This window comes from Pelodiscus sinensis, chromosome 15 (genome assembly GCF_049634645.1).
Source record: "Pelodiscus sinensis isolate JC-2024 chromosome 15, ASM4963464v1, whole genome shotgun sequence".
Classification (NCBI taxonomy): Eukaryota; Metazoa; Chordata; order Testudines; family Trionychidae; genus Pelodiscus; species Pelodiscus sinensis.
The window spans coordinates 25,426,524-25,445,640 of NC_134725.1; the positions used below are offsets into that span (position 1 = coordinate 25,426,524).

At 43.5% G+C, this 19,117-nt stretch overlaps 1 protein-coding gene across 2 annotated transcripts in view; it reads left to right on the top strand.

Moving 5' to 3' along the window:
• Positions 1-1,512: 1,512 nt before the first annotated feature.
• Positions 1,513-19,117, top strand: part of RIMBP2 (RIMS binding protein 2) — a 185,512-nt gene continuing 167,907 nt past the window's right edge. For both annotated transcript variants that reach the window (XM_075898436.1, XM_075898437.1), the window contains exon 1: positions 1,513-1,571. The gene's annotated coding sequence lies outside the window, so the exon portion shown is untranslated. The remainder of the gene's footprint in view (positions 1,572-19,117) is intronic.

Genomic DNA, 19,117 nt, shown 5'->3' on the forward strand with positions numbered 1-19,117 from the left:
GACTTCTTTTTTGTTTTAGCTCCCACCCATGGGCCACAAACAAATGGGCCACAGGCCATGTGTTGAGTAGCCCTGACTTAAAGCAGAGACATTTATGTTCATGAATGACCATAAGGAACCAAGCATGGGGGATAGTTATACCCTAGAATGACCACAGGAGGTAAACACCCCAACCCTGGGAAGCAGCCACTGGCCGGTAGCACGACTCCTGCCACCCTGAGACAGCCATGGAGAGCAGCTGGCAGGCAGGCCACACAGCCCCCACTATCCTAGGGAGCAGCCAGCAGCCACCTCCACCCCATGCTCTGAACTCCTCAAACCCTGCTGTGACTCCTGAATCTCCCACCTCTACCCTGAGCCCCTCCTCACTCACAGCCTTGATACCTACACTAGGGATGTAAGCACGTAGTCAACTATCCACTAAGCATAAACGTATTGAGTAGTCGAGTGGAGTATTCAACTACTCGCTTCCCTCCTCTTGCTGCCTCTGTATGAGAGGCAGCAAAGGGGAGGGGAACAGGACCCAGTGCTGGGGAGAAGCCGGTTTCAAAAGTAGGTTTCCCCCCAGCACTATCTCAGTGATGCTGCCTGCTCCCTCCCCTATTCCCTCCCTCCCCCACTGCCTCTATCAGAGGAAGCAGGCAGGGATGGGGAGGCTGCTCCAGCAGCAGCCTCTGTCCCCAGGCCGCTGCGAACATGGGCTGCTGGATCCAGCACGAGCCGGGGCCAAGAACTTCTGAGTTGCACTGGTCTGGAACCACTGCACCTCTGGATTTTACATGTAGTATGAGGCTGGTTGCTCTTACTACATTTAAAATGCAGAGCTGCTGTGGTCCAGAGCCAGTGCAAGCCAGGACTGCTCAATCCTGGCTCAAGCCAGCTACAGGAGCTACCCCCACTGCAGCTCTGCAGAGTGATCCTTATCAACTAATCATGTAGTCGATACAAATTGTATCAACTACATTGTTAGCCAAATATATGCTCTTTAGCATCCTTAACCTGCCCCCCTTACATCCCCCAGCCTCTTGTCCTGAGCCCCCTATATTCAAGACTGTACCCCCCTGCCCTGACTCCTGCACCTCCCATCCTCAGCCACGTGCCCTGAAGGACCTGAGCAATACTGGGTAAATCTTCTAGTCTACAAAAACAGAGCTATCGGAGTAGGCAGGTGGTGCTGGCAGGGAGAGGTAGAACTAATTAGTTATGAAATCTCACAGAAATAAAGAAAAAAAAAAGATAGAATTCCAGAGGGCCCAAGAGTCAAAGAAGCATATGGTGCCAAGTAATTTAAAAATAAAAGTTTGAGTGATCTGAACAAGCAAGTCATCTTCAACATTTTTCACAGCTTGCACATATTTAATCTACTTCTGTTTTTAAATTACCAGAGAGTGAACTCCCTTGGCACCTGGCCTGCTTCCTTCTTGATGGGTAGAATGGAGTACCATGTGATCACAGCAAAAGAATTACCTTGCAGTATTACCAATTAGTTCAGGAGCCTGCCCTTAGCACTTTCCAAGTCTCCTATCAGCTACACAGAGGCAGTGGTACAATCCGGGAAGGATTTCTACCAGGTGAGGCAACTATTACATTTGCTTAATCCTCTCTACCTTTTTTTTTTTTTTTTTTTTTTTGGTGTCTGGATGGATGTCCAAGAAACAATGGTGGACATCTGTCTGCTTTGGATCATGGACTATATTAGTGCAAACTTAGGATCTTGAAGATCATTCCTGCAGAGTCCACTTGGGGAGATGCAATGCAGCACTGTGGTGCATAAAGGCAGTCCCCAGGTTACATACAAAATAGGGACTGTAGGTTTGTTCTTAAATTGAATCTGTATGTAAGTCAGAACTGGCGTCCAGATTCAGCCGCTGCTGAAACTGACCGCCAGTTCTGACTTACATATAGATTCAACTTAAGAACCCCAAGTCAGCTGCTGCTGAAACTGATCAGCAGCTGATTCCAGGAAGCCTGGGGCAGAGCAACTGTGCCTCGGGCTTCCTGTAGTCAGCGCTGGTCAGTTTCAGCAACGGCTGACTTGGGGACGTCTGGGGCAGAGCAGCTGGGGTGCTGCTGGGTTGCTCCAGTAGCACTGCTCCTTGGCGATACTGGACCAACCTAGCAGCACCCCAGCTGCTCTGCCCCAGGCGTCCTGATTCAGCCACTGCTGAAACTGACCAGCAGCGGCTGAATCAGGACGCCTGGGGCAGAGCAGCTGGGGTGCTGCTGGGTTGGTCCAGTAGTGCCCAGAGCGGTGCTGCAGGACCAACCGGCAGCGCCCCAGCTGCTCTGCCCCAGGGTCCACAACAAAAGCCTGGTCTGCTGGGGGGGGGGGGGGGGCACACTAGCTGCGCCCCCCCCCCAGCAGACCAGGGATACAGGGAGCAAAGCGGCAGCGGGGGGGTGCCTCGCCTCTGAGGCTTTGCTCTGGCGCGGGACCCGCTTTGCTCCCGGTGCCCCTGGTCTGCTGGGGACCGTCTCCAGCCGACCAGGGACACCGCGAGCAAACCCGCAGCAGCGGCGGGGTCCCCCGCTTCTGAGGCTTTGCTCTGGCAAAGCCTCAGAAGCGCAGGACTCCGCCGCTGCTGCGGGTTTGCTCGCGGTGTCCCTGGTCTGCTGGGGACCATCTCCAGCAGACCAGGGGCACCTGCGGCTTTGCTCCCGATGTCCCTGGTCTGCTGGAGACGGTCCCCAGCAGACCAGGGGCACCGGGAGCAGCTTTTCTCGCCCCAGAGGTCGAGGTGGCTGACCGCTGCCTGTGAGCTCCGGGGCAAGAAAGCCCCGTTCATAAGTTCGTAAGTCGGGGACTGCCTGTATTGCTGTTCATACCCCTGTAGTTTGATCTGTGGGATAGTGTAGACATGTCCAAAGAAAGAGGGCTGCTTGGCTAGTTTCATGCTTAGATAACACTCTGAATAGCTGCATTGACCCAAGGGATTGTACTTACCAAGAAGGTAGGGGAGACTGCATAAACTTTTCAGCATGCTTAGCCAAATTTTTGAGGGCCAGCAGGAGTATCAGAACAAGTGTTGCTATGGATTTACCTGCTGGCTGCTCCATTTTGAGCATTTCTGTACCTAGGGATGCAGAGAGGGAGTAGTTCTTTTGGTTTAGTTTTAGGGTTGAATATCTATTCCACTTGATTGAGCAAGTGCCCAGGGGAAAAGAATGGGCAGTTACTCTGAGTTGAGCGAAAGAAGTGTGTGTGTTGTTTAAAAAAAAAAAAAGCCTAGGGAAAACAGCTGCAAGAATGAAACCGCATGGACCTTAGCTATTGATTATACTGCCCCTAAGGTGGAACCTAGTGTAGACAGTGGGTATGGGTTATGTTAAGATAGTAGTAAGGATGGAGCAGTGAACTTCAAAGATGCCTGAGGTGATTAGGGTAGAGAGACTTTTAATATCCTGAAGGGGGAAAATTATAGTGACCTGGATAGAAGGCCAAGTCACCAAGATGTAATCCTGTAGCTCAGGGAGTATGGAAAGGCTGCTTAGAGAGGGAATGGGACAAGGGGGCTAAGAAACCACAAGAGGTGTCAAACCATTGATGACCTTATTTCCAAATGAACCACAAGGAGGTGCCCGAGTGAGGAGTGCTTCAAATCCCTGGCAGTTAACAAAAACAACAACAAAAATTCTGTTCCTAAGTTGTTCTTCAGGGTTATGCTGGATTCAAAGTGGCAGAAGGCTACCTTTTATTATTCTATACTAAGAAAGTCTTATTAAATGTTCAAATTCTATTCATCTAGGGTGTGCAGTTTTGTCAACGTATGTAAACCTCATTCTACAAGGAATAACGTCTTTTGTCGACAGAGTTCTGTCGATAGAAGGCATTATTGCATCTACACTGTCCTTTGCGTCCACACTGTTATGTCGACAAAGTGGCTTGCTTTGTTGACAGACCTGGATGTAGTCTAGATGCTCTTTGTCGACAGAAAGCTTTGTCGACAGTATCTGTCGACAAAACTTCTGTCGACAATACGCTGTAGTCTAGACATATCCCTAGTGAAACCAAGAAAACAAACGGTGTGTAACAGATGTACATAATGAAATCTTAACCAATCTATGACACAATACATATCCACCCAACAGAAACCATAACTCCATTATCCCAAGTTCTGATTCAGGAAAATTACTTTAGCATGTGATTAGCTTTAATTTTAAATATGTGAGTAGTCCATGTAGTGAGTCTTCTAATTAATAAATATACAGTAAACACATACTTAAATGGGTTCCTGTTTTAGGGCATCAGGGAAAATAGCCAGCAAATCCTGGCTAAACCTCTCCAGTCTGGCACTCTCTGATCTGTCAACATCCATGGTACAATATGATTTTAGTTAGCCAGATGTCCACTTATCATGGGTGTGTTCAAGTTTCCTGTGGCCCAATAAAGTTTGTTTACAGCCAGCAGTCCTGCCCTGAGATTTCTGTGCTATTAATTAGTTCTAATTTACCCCTACATTACTTTTAAGAGCCCAGTAAGCAGTGGAAGTGTTGGTAATGCTGCTGGACAATACTGACCTCCTGTGGTTTGGCAAAATCTCTGGTTTGGCACTAGTCTGGTCCTGAGGGTCCCAGAATAGAGAGGTTCAACTTGTTTATATAAAGTGAGGATCTCAAATGTCATGGAAATCAGTCATCTTTCTTTGTTTTTTCTTGTCTTGGCCACTGGGAGAGCCAAGACCTAGATGGGCCATAGATCTGATCCAGTAATTCAGTTCTTAAGTTCTTAGTCAATTGGTGTATTTTGTGACATACTATTTTTAGATGGTATTTCCTACAAGAAATGTAGCTCACTAATAAGGAGAGGAAAGAAACTGTGTGGGTTTTCTTTTCTTAGAATACAGTATAATTTGCATGGACATTTTCCTTTTTTTAAACCAAAGAAGAAAATCTAATTGTAAAAAGGCCATATTTAAAATGCAAATGTTTCTAAATTAAAACCTGTGTGTCATGAGAGAGGCAATGGAGCTGCGTTCTTCATGTGCATGATTATTTTCTGTGCAGGATTACCGCCTCTCTGCTTCGATACCAAAGCCTTTAAATAGCAGAATGAACATCTCACTCCAATGGTGGATGCACATTTAGCAGTTGTTTCAAAGACTCAGTATCATATTTAAATCGTAAAATACTGTAAGACAAGTGGCTGTAATTTAATTATTTTGCATTGGCATTTAATTGTTAAATAGCAAGTGGATTAGTATATCAAACTATGTAAGATTTAAACATAGTGAATAGATTTTTTGACCCCCACTGAAGTCAATGGCAAAATTCCTGAAGATTTTAAGAAAGCCAGGATTTCACCAATTTTGTTTATGCGCATACTTCTGCTTTCTGTATTCCAACACACTGATCAAGAGTACTAGTTGATAGGGCCAGCTGACACATTGGCTAGTGTACCTCTGCTCCTTGTGTACTGCTCTAAGCTTCCAGCCAGCTGGAAGGATGTTGTAAGCCAGGTGTGTATGAAGGAGCAGCAATGGATGCTGCATTGCAATGTGCTGATTGCTACACCACCCATTCTTCCCTGCCATCTTGTATCACTATCTCCACATCTTATTCATAAGTCCTTAATAGGGTTGCCAGATGGTTTTACCAAAAATACTAAACTTCTTCCCCTCTGGCCCGCCCCCAAAAAACCCCACTGTTAAGGAAAAAAAAAAGGGAGAGACCAAAGCTGTTGACAACCAAAGCTGTCCGGGTCAACACTAGAGACCTGGCAACCCTAGTCCTCAAGAATTCCCTTGATAATCACAATGATAGAAGAACCTCAGACAGTTTAGAGGTTTGATTTGTTTCAGAGAAGCAGCATCCAAACATATGGAAGGTTATTGAAGTATTTATGTTAAAATACAGATCTTCAGCTCTTTCTAGAATGTTTCCTGGTTTTGTTATATTGGGATGCCCACAAGGCCAGCATTTTGATATCTTCGATTATAACAAACTAATAACACCATTATACTCACTAATTTTTCACTTTCTTCTTCAAAGATCAAGATTTAGTTTGATCTATGGGCCAAATTTTGGATTGTATCATATTTTATCTTTCCTAAGTTGAATAATTGTTATTTAATAGTGGGCATTAAATCAACTAATATAATTTTAAATTACAGATTGGGCCAACCTGCAGAGTGGCATTCTAAACTACCCTTCCCCAAAGTTTGACAAAGTTCAGATCAGAAGTTTTGGATTAGGTCTATCCAATAGTCAAACTGATTTTCCCTTGTCATTGTTCTGCATGTGGTGTACCATAGTGAAATTAATCTTCCAACATTAAGAAGCAGAAGAGAGGTGAAGGTGCCAAATAATAATTTTACATCGTTTTATTTTTCTCCTGCCACACTGCAGAAGCTTTATGTAATTGAATCTTGGGGTTTGGTCCATTTGTTGTCCTCAAGGAAACACAAATGAATTTGTTTATGGATATTCACTTTGCATGTGTTCTTGTGCACATGTGTTCATGCTCTTTCTCTCTAGATTATATATAACAACATTTTCCTGTGGGATAACAGAGTGATGCCATTACATCATTCTGTGTCCACAAGAGTCAAGTCCCACCCACTCCCAGCGTGGCCTTCCAGTCCCCTCCCCTTCCCAGTGGTTAGGGGTGGGGGAGAGCCATAGCTGCCAAGGTCTCACCTAGCCCACTCTGATAGCAGTTGGAGAGGGCTGCAGTTGGCTGAGTCTACACAGCCTGGGCCCAGCTCTCCTCCCAGCTGGTACAGGATGGGGCACAAAGACTGGAATGGCTCCAGTCCTGCCTGACAGCATGGGGCGGGGAGGACGACAAAGAGCTGGGGCCTCTGGGGCAGCAGGAGGGCAAAGAGCCAGAGCCTCTGCAGGTGGCAGGGTCAAAGAGCCGGGACTGGATGGCCTAGCCCCAGGCCCTCCATAGTGGCTGTGGAGAGGGGGCGAAGAGCTGGGGGTGGGATAAAGGGCCAGAGGGCTGGCTAGGGGCATGACAAAGATCCAGGGCCGGGGGTGGGAGGAGGCTGGGGGCAGGGAGGAAGGACTAGGGTGGCCTCATCCCTGGGTCCTCCTTGGCCCTTCCCTGGCAGCTGGAGAGGGGAGGAAATACTAGGGCCAGGCAGCCTCAGTTCTGGGCCCTCCCCAGCCAAAAGGGGGGTTGGCAAATGTAGTGAGCAGGGAGTATAGCCAGAAATGTTAAATTCTCTCTACTCATGTGTTAATATTAGAAGGGTTATTTCAGTTTGATGGCTCTATTTTACATAGTTCATCTTCACAACCTAGGTGCCCAATCCTAATTGTGCATCCACAACTCTGACTTCAAAGTACACCTGTGACTCTTCTGGATCATACTTTTATCATAATGACATGGTTACAAAACTCCGCCACACAGAGTAGATTGGGAATGACTGCATCAGAAAGAGAATTTATTAATAACTTAACATTGTAAAAATATACATTTCTGAACTACAGTTCACCATTTCTCCCCATGCTTGCTTCTAATGCTGCTTTGTATTTTCTGATTTTATTTTGTATTCACAACAACTGTTCATCTCAACCAATCCATTTTTTAAAGTAAACAACAATCATTCTCCCTTATTCTTTCAATCATCTATGTAGGGTTACCCCACTCCTGGTTCCCAGATCCTGATTAGTCCTCAATCTGGCAGACTTTGTACTGCCTCGGGTTGCCATGTGGTTTAACAAAAAATACCGCCCCCCCCAAAAAAAAACCACCAGGGGAAAAATTCTGTTGAGGGGGGGAAAAAAAGGGGGAGAAGACCAAAGTTGTAGAGCACACTTTAGGTGTCCAGTATTTTCTGAATATCTTAACGGACATGAGGCGAAAATACTGGACTGTCCGCGGAGGTCAATACTGGACTGTCCGGGTTAATACCGGACACAGGGCAACCCTGGTACTGCGCCACTGGCCTCATTTGCCCTTGGCAGATTTTGAGCTCTTGTCCCTCAGCTAAAAAAGGGCGTCAGGGCAAGTGTCCCCGGTCAGCCTGAGCTGTTTGACAGTCCTCTCCAGCTCTCAGCTGGGTTTGAGGAAACCCCTCATTGGAGCTCTTTACCCTCTCCCCCTAGCGGTTTCTTGCAATGTTGACATTACCTTTCTCAGTTTATCTGGTTCTCTCCCTATCTGCTCTGGTCTTCTCTTATTCCACTTCCTTTCCCACTCTCCTCCCTTGCATGTGTAAGGGGACTGTTAGCCCCTTACTAAAACTCCATGGGAGTTTTTGGTTCACCAGCTCTCAGTATCAAAAGGGAAAGGGTCCATGAGAAATCAGGGCCCTGAGACTGACAGACCCCAGAGACAATGGAAAGCAGCCAACTGTCCAGCTTGGCCTGATTGACAGGTTGGACAGGTCAGTGAGGAAAGTGAGAGGCCAAGCCCTGTCCTCCCTGTGAGCTGGGATTTTCTGGGTCTTTCTGAGCAAGGAGAGAGAGCTGAGAGGAGCAAGCTGTGTAGAGAGGCAGTCCTGCAGCAACAGAGCCAGGCACACACAGCCCAAGGAGCGTAGACCCTGTGTTAAGCATCTGGCAACCCTAGCTCAATCTAACTTTAGATTGACTCATTTGCTGGACAAGAAAATGTCAGAAAAGATCATAGGTTTGTTTGTTTTTTTTCTGAACACCTGTTTCTCAAACAATTTCCTCTGAGTAATTTCCCAGTTTTCTTGGAGTAATTCTAGTAATTTGCTCTCTAACAATACATAAGTCAAGGAGCATTCCAATATTTTCAGAATAGGACATATGTAAACACCAAGCTGTGTTAAGAAAAATAAAAAGCCCTGAATAAAAAATAATATGCACCATAGTTTTTTTTAAATAAAAGTAATTGATGGATGAGCAAACTAGCACATAAAGCAACAGATGCCTCACTCCAGGCAATGTAGAACCTTGTTACCCAGACAGTAGTGTCAGACTGTGTTAAATCTACAGAAGTCATCCTCCGACTGAATTTTCATAGTCGGTCCTTCTCAAATCTGTTGGGGGAATTTCTTGTTTTGCTGGATTTCAAACCTGAAACACATTTTGCTTTCATTTCTGTGCTTAAAAGATGCAACTCATATATAAGGTAATATTTTTTTGTTTTAATTTTGCATAGATGGATGTTCACTAATGGACTCATATTTTGTGCAGGGGAAAATGCTGTGGGTTGTTAGTAGGAACAATAAAGCGAAGGGGTAAGAGGAATATTGGAGGTGTCCCTAATTTTCCATCTAGATATACTACACCATTTCTGAAAGTATCACACGTAAAATATGTTTGTTTAAAAATGGAATATCTGTTTGAGAACACGTGGAACGCAATTGCATTCAACTGGAAATATTTTTTCTTTTAAGAACTTTTCTCAATATATTACATTTTAAAGATTGTTTTTTAAGTTTGTTACTTTTGTGGAAGGTTCTGTTTGTGGAGCTGGCACAAACACACAGATAATATACATAACCGAGACCTGGATTTCTCACTTTTAAACCAGGAAAGAATTCTTGTTTTAAACTAGTAAAAACTAAGCTCCATCTAAAGTATAATACATTTATTTGAAAATGTTTTTGTTCTGTAGTTTCTCTTTTTGCCTTTAGCTGATACTAATCAATTTATCATTATTACAGCAAATACTTTCATTTCTAGGAGGGGATATGTCTCAATTAAGTTTCTTTTCTTTCTTCTGTTATCTTTAACTTCCAGTGTTCATCTCCCTATTCAAAAAAATCGTGAATGTACATTCTCTGTTATCAGAATAATAATAGAAGCTGCTTCAAACCCTTCATCTTTAAAATGGATATTTGCTTAAAGACATTTTTAGAAAGGGGTGGCAGGCTGCTTAGCTAATCATTTAAACATATTATCAAGATGGTTGAGGCTGGTGAGAAGCTGCTTTGGTAGCATGAGATACTGCTATCTTTTTATTTACATATTAGATAGGTTTATGTGGAGTATCTTGGAGTATTGCCTTGATGAGTTCTTAATCTTCAGCCTTCTCATCTTTATCAATAGCTAGGGGAGATTGACTTGAAGAGGTTAAACATTAGACCTCATTTGGCACTGTAATAGTATGTGACTATATTAATGAAATTATTAGACCTGAGATGCACTGTGAATAAATAGTTGGGGGGGGGGGGGGGAGGGAGAAGTCCCTACTTTAAAATATATATAAAAAAGAAGCATAAGGCTAAAGCTATTTGTATAAAAGAGAAGCAGAGACGAGAATGGGATTTTAAATAGATTTCTTTTTTAAATTGAATTAGGTAGCTGTCAGGTTAGAAAACAATGGAAAAATGCCTGAAACTAATTTATGGAAGTTTCTAAATTAACCACACATCTTCTTCAAGCCCAACACTGATATCAGTCTTTCTCTGCATAGTTCCTTCAGTTTTGGGCAAAACAATTTTCTACGAAGGTAGAACAGTAGGTAACAGAAGGTGCTGGTGCTGAGTAATCAGCTAGAAGTGAGTAAAACGTATCTGACCTGTTGCCTATTTCTGTCATTTGTGAAGGTGGCCCAGTGCATTTCTTGAGCTCCTTCCTCAACAGCAGGCTGTAAAGGGTGGGAACTGTGTTTGGAATTAGCATTAATAAGAGCAAGACATTATTACTGTAGAGAATGAGTGGAATCCTAGCTATGGTACAATACTCTTTATATTTAGTTACATTTTATGGTTAGGGTTGCCAATTTTCTATTCTCACAAAACCAAATACCCTTGCCCCATCCCTCTTCTGAGGCACCACTCCTTCTCACTCCATCCCTTTCCTAGTGCTCACTTGCTCATTTTCACCAGACTGGCTCAGGGAGCTGGTGTTTCAGAAGTGGGGGGAGAAGGGAGGAGGGAGGGGTTGGGGATGTAGGGTTCAGAATGTGGAGGGGGATCCAGACAGAGGCAATGGGTTGATATGCAAGAGGGGTGAAAGCTCCATCTGGGGTTGGGGCCACAGATGATGTGTTTGAGATGCACAGGCCTAGAGCTGAGGGGTTCAGAGTGCAGGAGGGAGCTCTAGGCTAGGACAGTGAGTTGAGATGCAGGAGGTATGCAAGGGTTCTAGCTGGAGGTGTAGACACTGGGGTGGGGCTGAGGATGAAGGGCTTTGGGAGTGTAAGAGGATGCTCTGTGCTGGGATCAAAGGTTGGAAGGTGGGAGTGGAATCAGGACTGAGGATAAGGGTTGTGGCACAAGGGATGCTCAGAGATACAGGCTCTGTGGTGGGGCTTACCTCCAGCAATTGACAGAAATCGTGGCATGTCCCCCTCCATCTCTTATGTGGAGGCACAGCTAGCTGGTCTGCATGTTGCCCCATTTGCAGGCACCACTACCACTGCTACCATTGGCAGCAATTCCAAGCCAATGGAAGTGGCCAGGCAGAATGCATAGCACTTTGGCTGCCCTCTATGTAGAAGACAGAGGGGAAGATGTGCTATGGCATCCAGTAGCCATGTGGTGCAGAGACTAGTAGGGAACGTGTCAGCTCCCCTACATGGTGCACGCAACCAGACAGTCAATGGTCTGATCAGTACTGACCAGAGCTGCCAAGATCCTTTTCAAGTGGGTATTTCAGTCAAAAACTGGACACCTGGTCACCCTGTTTCTGCTACTAGATACAGCACACATGAAAAAGTATATATTTTATAATATACTTATATGGACATATGTACCTTTTTTGTTTAAAAAGTGGCATCTGTACCTGTTAAGCATTATAGAAGGGGCAGAATTGCTGGGGGGGAGGGAAAGGAAAAACAAGTCTATAGGCATTGTGTGCCACCACAGAGTGGCTGTGTCTACACTGGCACCCTTTTCCGTAAAAGGGATGCTAATGAGACACTTCGGAATTGCAAATTCCATGGGGGATTTAAATATCCCCCGTGGCATTTGCATGAACATGGCTGCCGCTTTTTTCCGGCTCGGGGTTTTGCCAGAGAAAAGCGCCAGTCTAGACGGGATCTTGCGGAAAATAAGCCCTTTTCCGGAAGATCCCTACTTGAAAGTAGGAATAAGGGATCTTCCAGAAAAGGGCTTATTTTCCGCAAGATCCCATCTAGACTGGCGCTTTTCTCCGGCAAAACCCCGAGCCGGAAAAAAGCAGCAGCTACATTCATGCAAATGCCGTGGGGGATATTTAAATCCCCCGTGGAATTTGCAATTCCGAAGTGTCTCATTAGCATCCCTTTTATGGAAAAGGGTGCCAGTGTGTAGACAGCCAGTGAGTTTAATGTGGGGAAAATCCTGTGTATTGTTAGTATTTCAGGTTCTAGAGTAGATAGAACTCTTAGGGCAGGCATCTGTTGTTTAACTGTTCTTCGTCTTTATACTCCTAGCATACCAAACTTGTCTAAGCTGTGGAAATTTCATAATGATTGCCTACAAGAGCAACCATTCTTAGAGAGTTTTGAAAGTAAAATGTGTACTTCAGTGGAATACCTTTTTGTCTCCTTATGCAACATCTTTGTCTCATCCTACAAGGTCAAAAATCTGACCATACAAAAGACATAAAAGGATTATTTTGAAATGTAAACATTAAAGTTAGTGCATCTTACAGTGCAAAAAGTCGGTCTAGGCAACTTATTTTATGTTATTGGCTAGGAGTGTTTCCTTGAAACCAACACATTTCAGGCTCTTGTATTCTTTCCAAGCACATCCCACAAGTAGTAAAAATCCTGTTAAGGTGTTGAAGGTAAATGTAATAATAAGGGTACATGTAATAATAATAATAGTTTGAATTTCCATATTGCAAAGTACTGTATATAGAGCAACATGATTTTTTAAAAGAAAGTGGTGAATTTAGTAATTAATGTATTCTGTAGGGGGAGACTGTTCTGTGACCAGTCACTTGGGCTGTGTCCAGACTCCATGCCTCCGTCGACGGAGGCATGTAGATTAGCCAGATCGGAAGAGGGAAATGAAGCCGCGATTAAAATAATCGCGGCTTCATTTAAATTTAAATGGCTGCCCCGATCTGCCGATCAGCTGTTTGTCGGCAGATCGGGAGAGTCTGGACGCGATGCCCCGACAAAGAAGCCTTTCTTCATCGACACAGGTAAGCCTCGTGAAACCAGGTTTACCTGTGTCGATGAAGAAAGGCTTCTTTGTCGGGGCATCGCGTCCAGACTCTCCCGATCTGCCGACAAACAGCTGATCGGCAGATCGGGGCAGCCATTTAAATTTAAATGAAGCCGCGATTATTTTAATCGCGGCTTCATTTCCCTCTTCCGATCTGGCTAATCTACATGCCTCCGTCGACGGAGGCATGGAGTCTGGACACAGCCTTGGAAAGACTCAGAGGAAGAGGCCGCCAGTGCCCAGAGCATAGGGATGATTGGGACAGGTATGGAATGAGATGTGGAAGGGAAGGAGTGCAGCTAATGCTTGGGACGGAAGAATCCCAAGCATAGTTACAGACTGGGGACCAACCAGTTAAGTAGTAGTTCTGCAGAAAAGGACCTGGGGGTTACAGTGGATGAGAAGCTAGATATGAGTCAACAGTGTGCCCTTGTAGCTAAGAAGGCTAATGGCATATTAGGATGCATTAAGAGAAGCATTCCCAGCAGATCCAGAGATGTCATTATTCCCCTTTATTCGGCTTTGGTGAGGCCACATCTGGAGTATTGTGTCCAGTTCTGGGCCCCCCACTACAAAAAGGATGCGGAAGCATTGGAGAGGGTCCAGCGGAGGGCAACCAAAATGATTAGGGGGCTGGAGCATATGACCTACGAGGAGAGGCTGAGGGACTTGGGTCTGTTTAGTCTGCAGAAGCGAAGAGTGAGGGGGGATTTGATAGCAGCCTTCAACTTCCTGAAGGGAGGTTCCAAAGAGGATGGAGAGAGGCTGTTCTCAGTAGTGACAGATGGCAGAACAAGGAGCAATGGTCTCAAGTTGTGGTGGGAGAGGTCCAGATTGGATATTAGGAAAAACTATTTTACTAGAAGGGTAGTGAAGCATTGGAATGGGTTACCTAGGGAAGTAGTGGAGTCTCCATCCCTAGAGGTATTTAAGTCTCGGCTTGGCAAAGCCTTGGCTGGGTTGATTTAGATGGGATTGGTCCTGCCTAGAGCGGGGGGCTGGACTTGACGACCTTCTGGGGTCTCTTCCAGTTCTATGATTCTATGATAAGGGGATGGTTGGATGAAATAACATGATCTTGGTAACTAATTGACCATTCATTATCAGTTGGAAATAGGTCAATGGAGGGATGATAGGAGTTGCTATAGGGAACTTTCTCGGTGACTGGCTGGTGAGTCTTGCCCACATGCTCAGGGTTTAGCTGATCGCCATATTTGGGGTCGGGAAGGAATTTTCCTCCAGGGTAGATTGGCAGAGGCCCTGGAGGTTTTTCGCCTTCCTCTGTAGCATTGGGCACAGATCACAGCTGAAGGACTCTCTGCATGTTGGGTCCTTCAAAGTATTTGAATGCTTCAATATCTTTGATATAGGTGAGAGGATTATTCTAAGAGGGGTGGTTGAGATTCTGTGGCCTGCACTGTGCAGGGGGTCAGACTAGATGATCATAATGGTCCCTTCTGACCTTAAAGTCTATGAATCTATGAGCTCTGTGAAAGCAAAGACAGGGGCAGCAGGTTTTCAAACATGTTAATGGTACCCAGAGCATGCAACCCTCCCCCATGTAAACTCTACCCCTCCCTCCCCACGCACACACCTGAGAGTGAGTTTGGAGAGGGGAGGGGAGTGGGCAGGGCTGTCTCTAGGGTGGCAGGGGCTGGAGTACCCCTCCCTGGGCATTTCTCCCCTCACTGCCAGCTCTGCCCTGCCTCTGCCTCACCCCCACTCCACACCTTTCCCAGATCCCATCCCTGCCCAGCTCTCTCGCTGAAACTCCCCCAAGGAATGTGAGCTGGAGGATTATGAGGGGGCCTGGTGAGGGTTGATGACAGATGTCAGTCCACCCTCCTGCACTCACTGCAGCAGCAGGAGCCAGAGCACTCCGGCAGTCTGCTGCACCTGACCATGCTCTTCCAGCAAATTCATTAACAAAACTTTTTCTTACTATTATAGGAAAATGTCTCCCTTCCCATTTATCTGACATCCGCCTCACTTAATACATATCAGTACAAACCAGAGAGTAGAGCTTGGTACAATGTGATTTATAAAAGCCACAGCAATGCTATATTAATCTTCAGAATACATGGGCATACCATGTAACTAACACTATGATAAGAAGCTGTACGGGATAGCTGAGTTAGTATGTACAGGATCAATTTAAAAAACAACTAAAGGTATGGTAGCACTTTATAGACTTAAGAAAACACATAGACAGTATCATGAGCTTTCGTGGGCACAGCCCGCTTCTTCAGATGACCGGAGTTTATAAGAGTTAAGGCTAAGCGTTGTGTTTCTCAGAATGAATGTGTAAGTTCTGAGTTATGGTGGGGAAGCATTTGAAGGGGTATTGATGAGAGTATTGAATGATTTGGTTGGTTATTCACATGATTAGCAGGATGAACAGAAGTATTCTTGCATTGATTGATTTGTGTCTACACTAAGGGATAGGCTGGCAAAGTTATTGATTTCAGGGATATATATATTCATGCCCCAGAGCCCTTCAATTATGTTAACCTAGATGTTACATGTTGACCAGACCTCAGAAATTCTTGCCTTTGCCATCAATTTTTTTTTGTCTGATCTTGGATATGTCATTTAACCTCACTGTCCTTTTGTTCTGCATCTCTGAAAGAGAGATGATAAAGATGTTGTAAGAATGTATCTATTAATGGATGTGTGACGCATCATTACTACCATGATGAGCACGATCAGAAAGCTTATTAATAAATATCTGTACTGTAGAAATTGAAGGAAAAGGCCTCAATGTCTGAGTTTCTTGATTGCTGTGATTGTGGGTTTGTCTACACTGTGAGGACTAAACTGACATAGCAAGGCTGTCATAATTATGCTGCAGCTGCAGTCTAAACTGATAAAGGATTTTTTTCTACTGATATATAAAAGCCAGATCCGTGAACAACAGTAATTCCTATGACAAACACATTCTTCTGGGGGCTAAATCAGCATAGCTATGTTGGTCAGGGGTATAGACATAGCTATGTTGATATAAATGAAGTGTAGACTTAGCCTGCTTCTTTTTGCATGTTGTTCAGGCTAGAGTTCTGGCAGCGGATGCTACTGTCACAGATGATTCTTGATCCCTAAAGTTTCATTTATGATGGGGAGCAGGGACGGCTGTTTATTTTAGTAAATATGAAATGACAGCCATAGTGAACAACAAATGTAAATGCAAACCAACAGGCTTAGAACGAAGGTCCAGTGGAACTGTGATGTTTACTGTCCTATTTTAGTTCATCCTTGCAAATAATGTGATAAAATGTATCTCTCTTCAGATAGGATTAAGGACCAGTTTAATGGCTCTGCACTCTATCTCATAAACCAGTTTCCTTTCTGGAGAATTAAAACAGTCTGAAGCTTGCTGACCTAGCTTTTTCATTCTTTTGGTTTTTTATTTCTGCCTGATTCTTCTTAATAATAATTTAAAAGACCAGAATAAATATCTTCTGTAGCATTTTCAGTAGCTAGTGTTCCATTACACATTTAACAGACTCAAAGTTTGTCCAGCTGCCATGATTCTTATGAAATATGCATGACAAACATTCCGTATTATTCCAAACTGAAAATCTTTATTTAGCTTAACCAAGAGAGAAAGGTAAGGGTGACTTGATCACATAAGTACCTATAGGGTATAGAGATTCTGCATAATTAAATGGCTCTCTAGTCTACCAGAAAAATGTGTAAGATGATCCAGTGGTTGACAGCTGAAACTAGACAAATTCAAACTAGAAATTAGGAACAAATATTAAGCAGTGAAGTCAATTACCACTGGGACAACTTGCCTAAGGATATTTTTAAATCAATACTGGCTCTGTTTTTAGAAGGCAGGATAGAGCTCAAATAAAAGTTATTGGCTCAATGCCAAAATCATTGTGCCAGATTGTTTGGCTTGTGTTATGCAAGAGATCACATTAGACCATAACAATCTTATAGCAGTGATGAATTTGCACCATGATTTTATCTATATCACATAACAAATGTGTTCGGATTACCAGTTCCTTCTGGCCTTCAATTGTACACGTGAAATCCTGACCCCAATGAATGGCAAAAATGTCATCAACTTCAGTGGAGTCAGTATTTCACCCTTTTGAATCTACATTGAGATCCAGTTCTGCTGAAGACACAAGTTATCTGGGATAAGCCATGTCATCCTCTCCCTCCAACGAACCATTTTCCTTTCATTTGTATTTTGCCATGGCTGTCTAAGGGCCAGATACTTCAGTCTTTGAGATTAGTTGCTGTTAAGTTGTCCCAAATTTACTGAAGTAAGTGGAGCTGTATTGATTTGTACCAGCTGAGAATCTGACCCGCTGGAATCAATGGCAAAACTCCATCCGTCTTCAAGGATGCAGGTTAAGACCAATAAGCACAGAGCAGGTGACATGCCTTATTCTCTTTTTGTACAGTATAGTGCAAATATATGGTTTTGTACAAATGACTTTTAATAATCATGCAAAAAAGCATATCCAATATTTATTCTATTGTGCAGCTTGCTCATATCCTAAAAATATGTATTGACTTAGTTCACAGCTTTTAAAATGTAACACAAGCTATGAAATCTCCCTTGTTTTACCCCACAGAACTGTCTAGTATCCCAAGGATAATGACTGCCACTTCTTTTAATTGCATCCTGATGAGTGGATTTAACAGAATTTAAGAAATTACAATTAATGAGCTTCTTATGTGAGAGATGATACATCTGCATGTAGGAGACTGAAGGAACACTCTGCAAAATGCAGCCTTTCTCGTTTTATGCTTAACCAAGGGAGTTAACAGATTTGCAGAACCTGGGCAAGGGGTGTGTGTGTGTGTCCTTCTCTGCACTCCTGGAAGGGGCAGGGCCTCAGGCAAAAGGGGCGGGGCCAGGGCAGCTAGTCCTCAGCACTTCCCCAACTGCACTGCACTTCTTCCCAGCCCTTAGTGCCATCTAGGATTCTGGGGTTTCCAGCTGCTGCTGAAGTAGCAACAGCAGTGGCAGGAAACCCCAGACCCCTCTGAGTTGCCACACCCCAGGACAGTTGCCCCCTTTACTTCTTTCCCGACCTTATTGGCAGGCTGTGCTTAACATTGTAGCAGTTTATTAGCAGCTAGAAGAGAGCTTCAGAAAAATCAGGGAAAGACATTTTACAGTTGTGGTGGGTATGGCAACATTAGGGTGGTATTTTAATATGTAAAAAAAAATGCTATGCTAATTTATTTTGAATTTCAGACCCTTTCAAATTCAGCCTTGTATTTGAGGTTTCTTATGTTTTTAAGTGGCAACTATGCACAAGGAAGCTCAATAGAGTATTTTTTCATATAGTATGGAAGCCAATTAATCTTTTAGACCCTGCCTTCCTTCAGCATGCAACTTGGAGCTAATAGTAAAAGTGGAAAGGGGTGGAGGTGGAGAGGGAGAGTTGCAAATAAAACCTTTAAATTCCAGAGTTGTTTCCATTTAATGGAATTCAAAATGGACTTAACTTCAATTTTTGTGAAGTATTTTGTGATTATTTTAAGTGGCATTTTTAAACTAAATTTTATCAACATTTTTTGTTTACTGAACACCACTTTCTCTTACTCAAACAGACTTTTGATGAACAAAATGTGCATAATGATTTTATTTAAAGAAAATTTTTGGTTGAAATATCTTGGGGAAAAATTGATCATGTGGAAATTTTTTGTTTACTGAAAAGCACATCGTATTGAAAATCTGTTTCCTGGCAAATAAATAAATATTTTTAAAAGCATGATTTAAAAAATGATTGAAATCTCAATTTTTTTATTAAAATTATTGTGGAAAAAATTGTAAAAAATAGAAATGATTATTTTTTCACAAGTTTGCATTTTAAAAATATTTTTCACAAGATAATATATTGTGTGTAAAAAGTTTTGAGCAGTTCTATTGCTGCTTTATCTGATATCTAAGCACAGTGAGAAGAGCGCTGTCTCCCAAAAAGATCACCGGAGTTTCAAAGAGACATATTCTTAATGAAGCAGATATATTCACAGAGATTGTTCTCCCCTAGGTAACAATTATTTACACTGGGCTTGAAAATAAACAAAACTGTTTTTATTAAGTGTAAACAGTAGGATTTAAG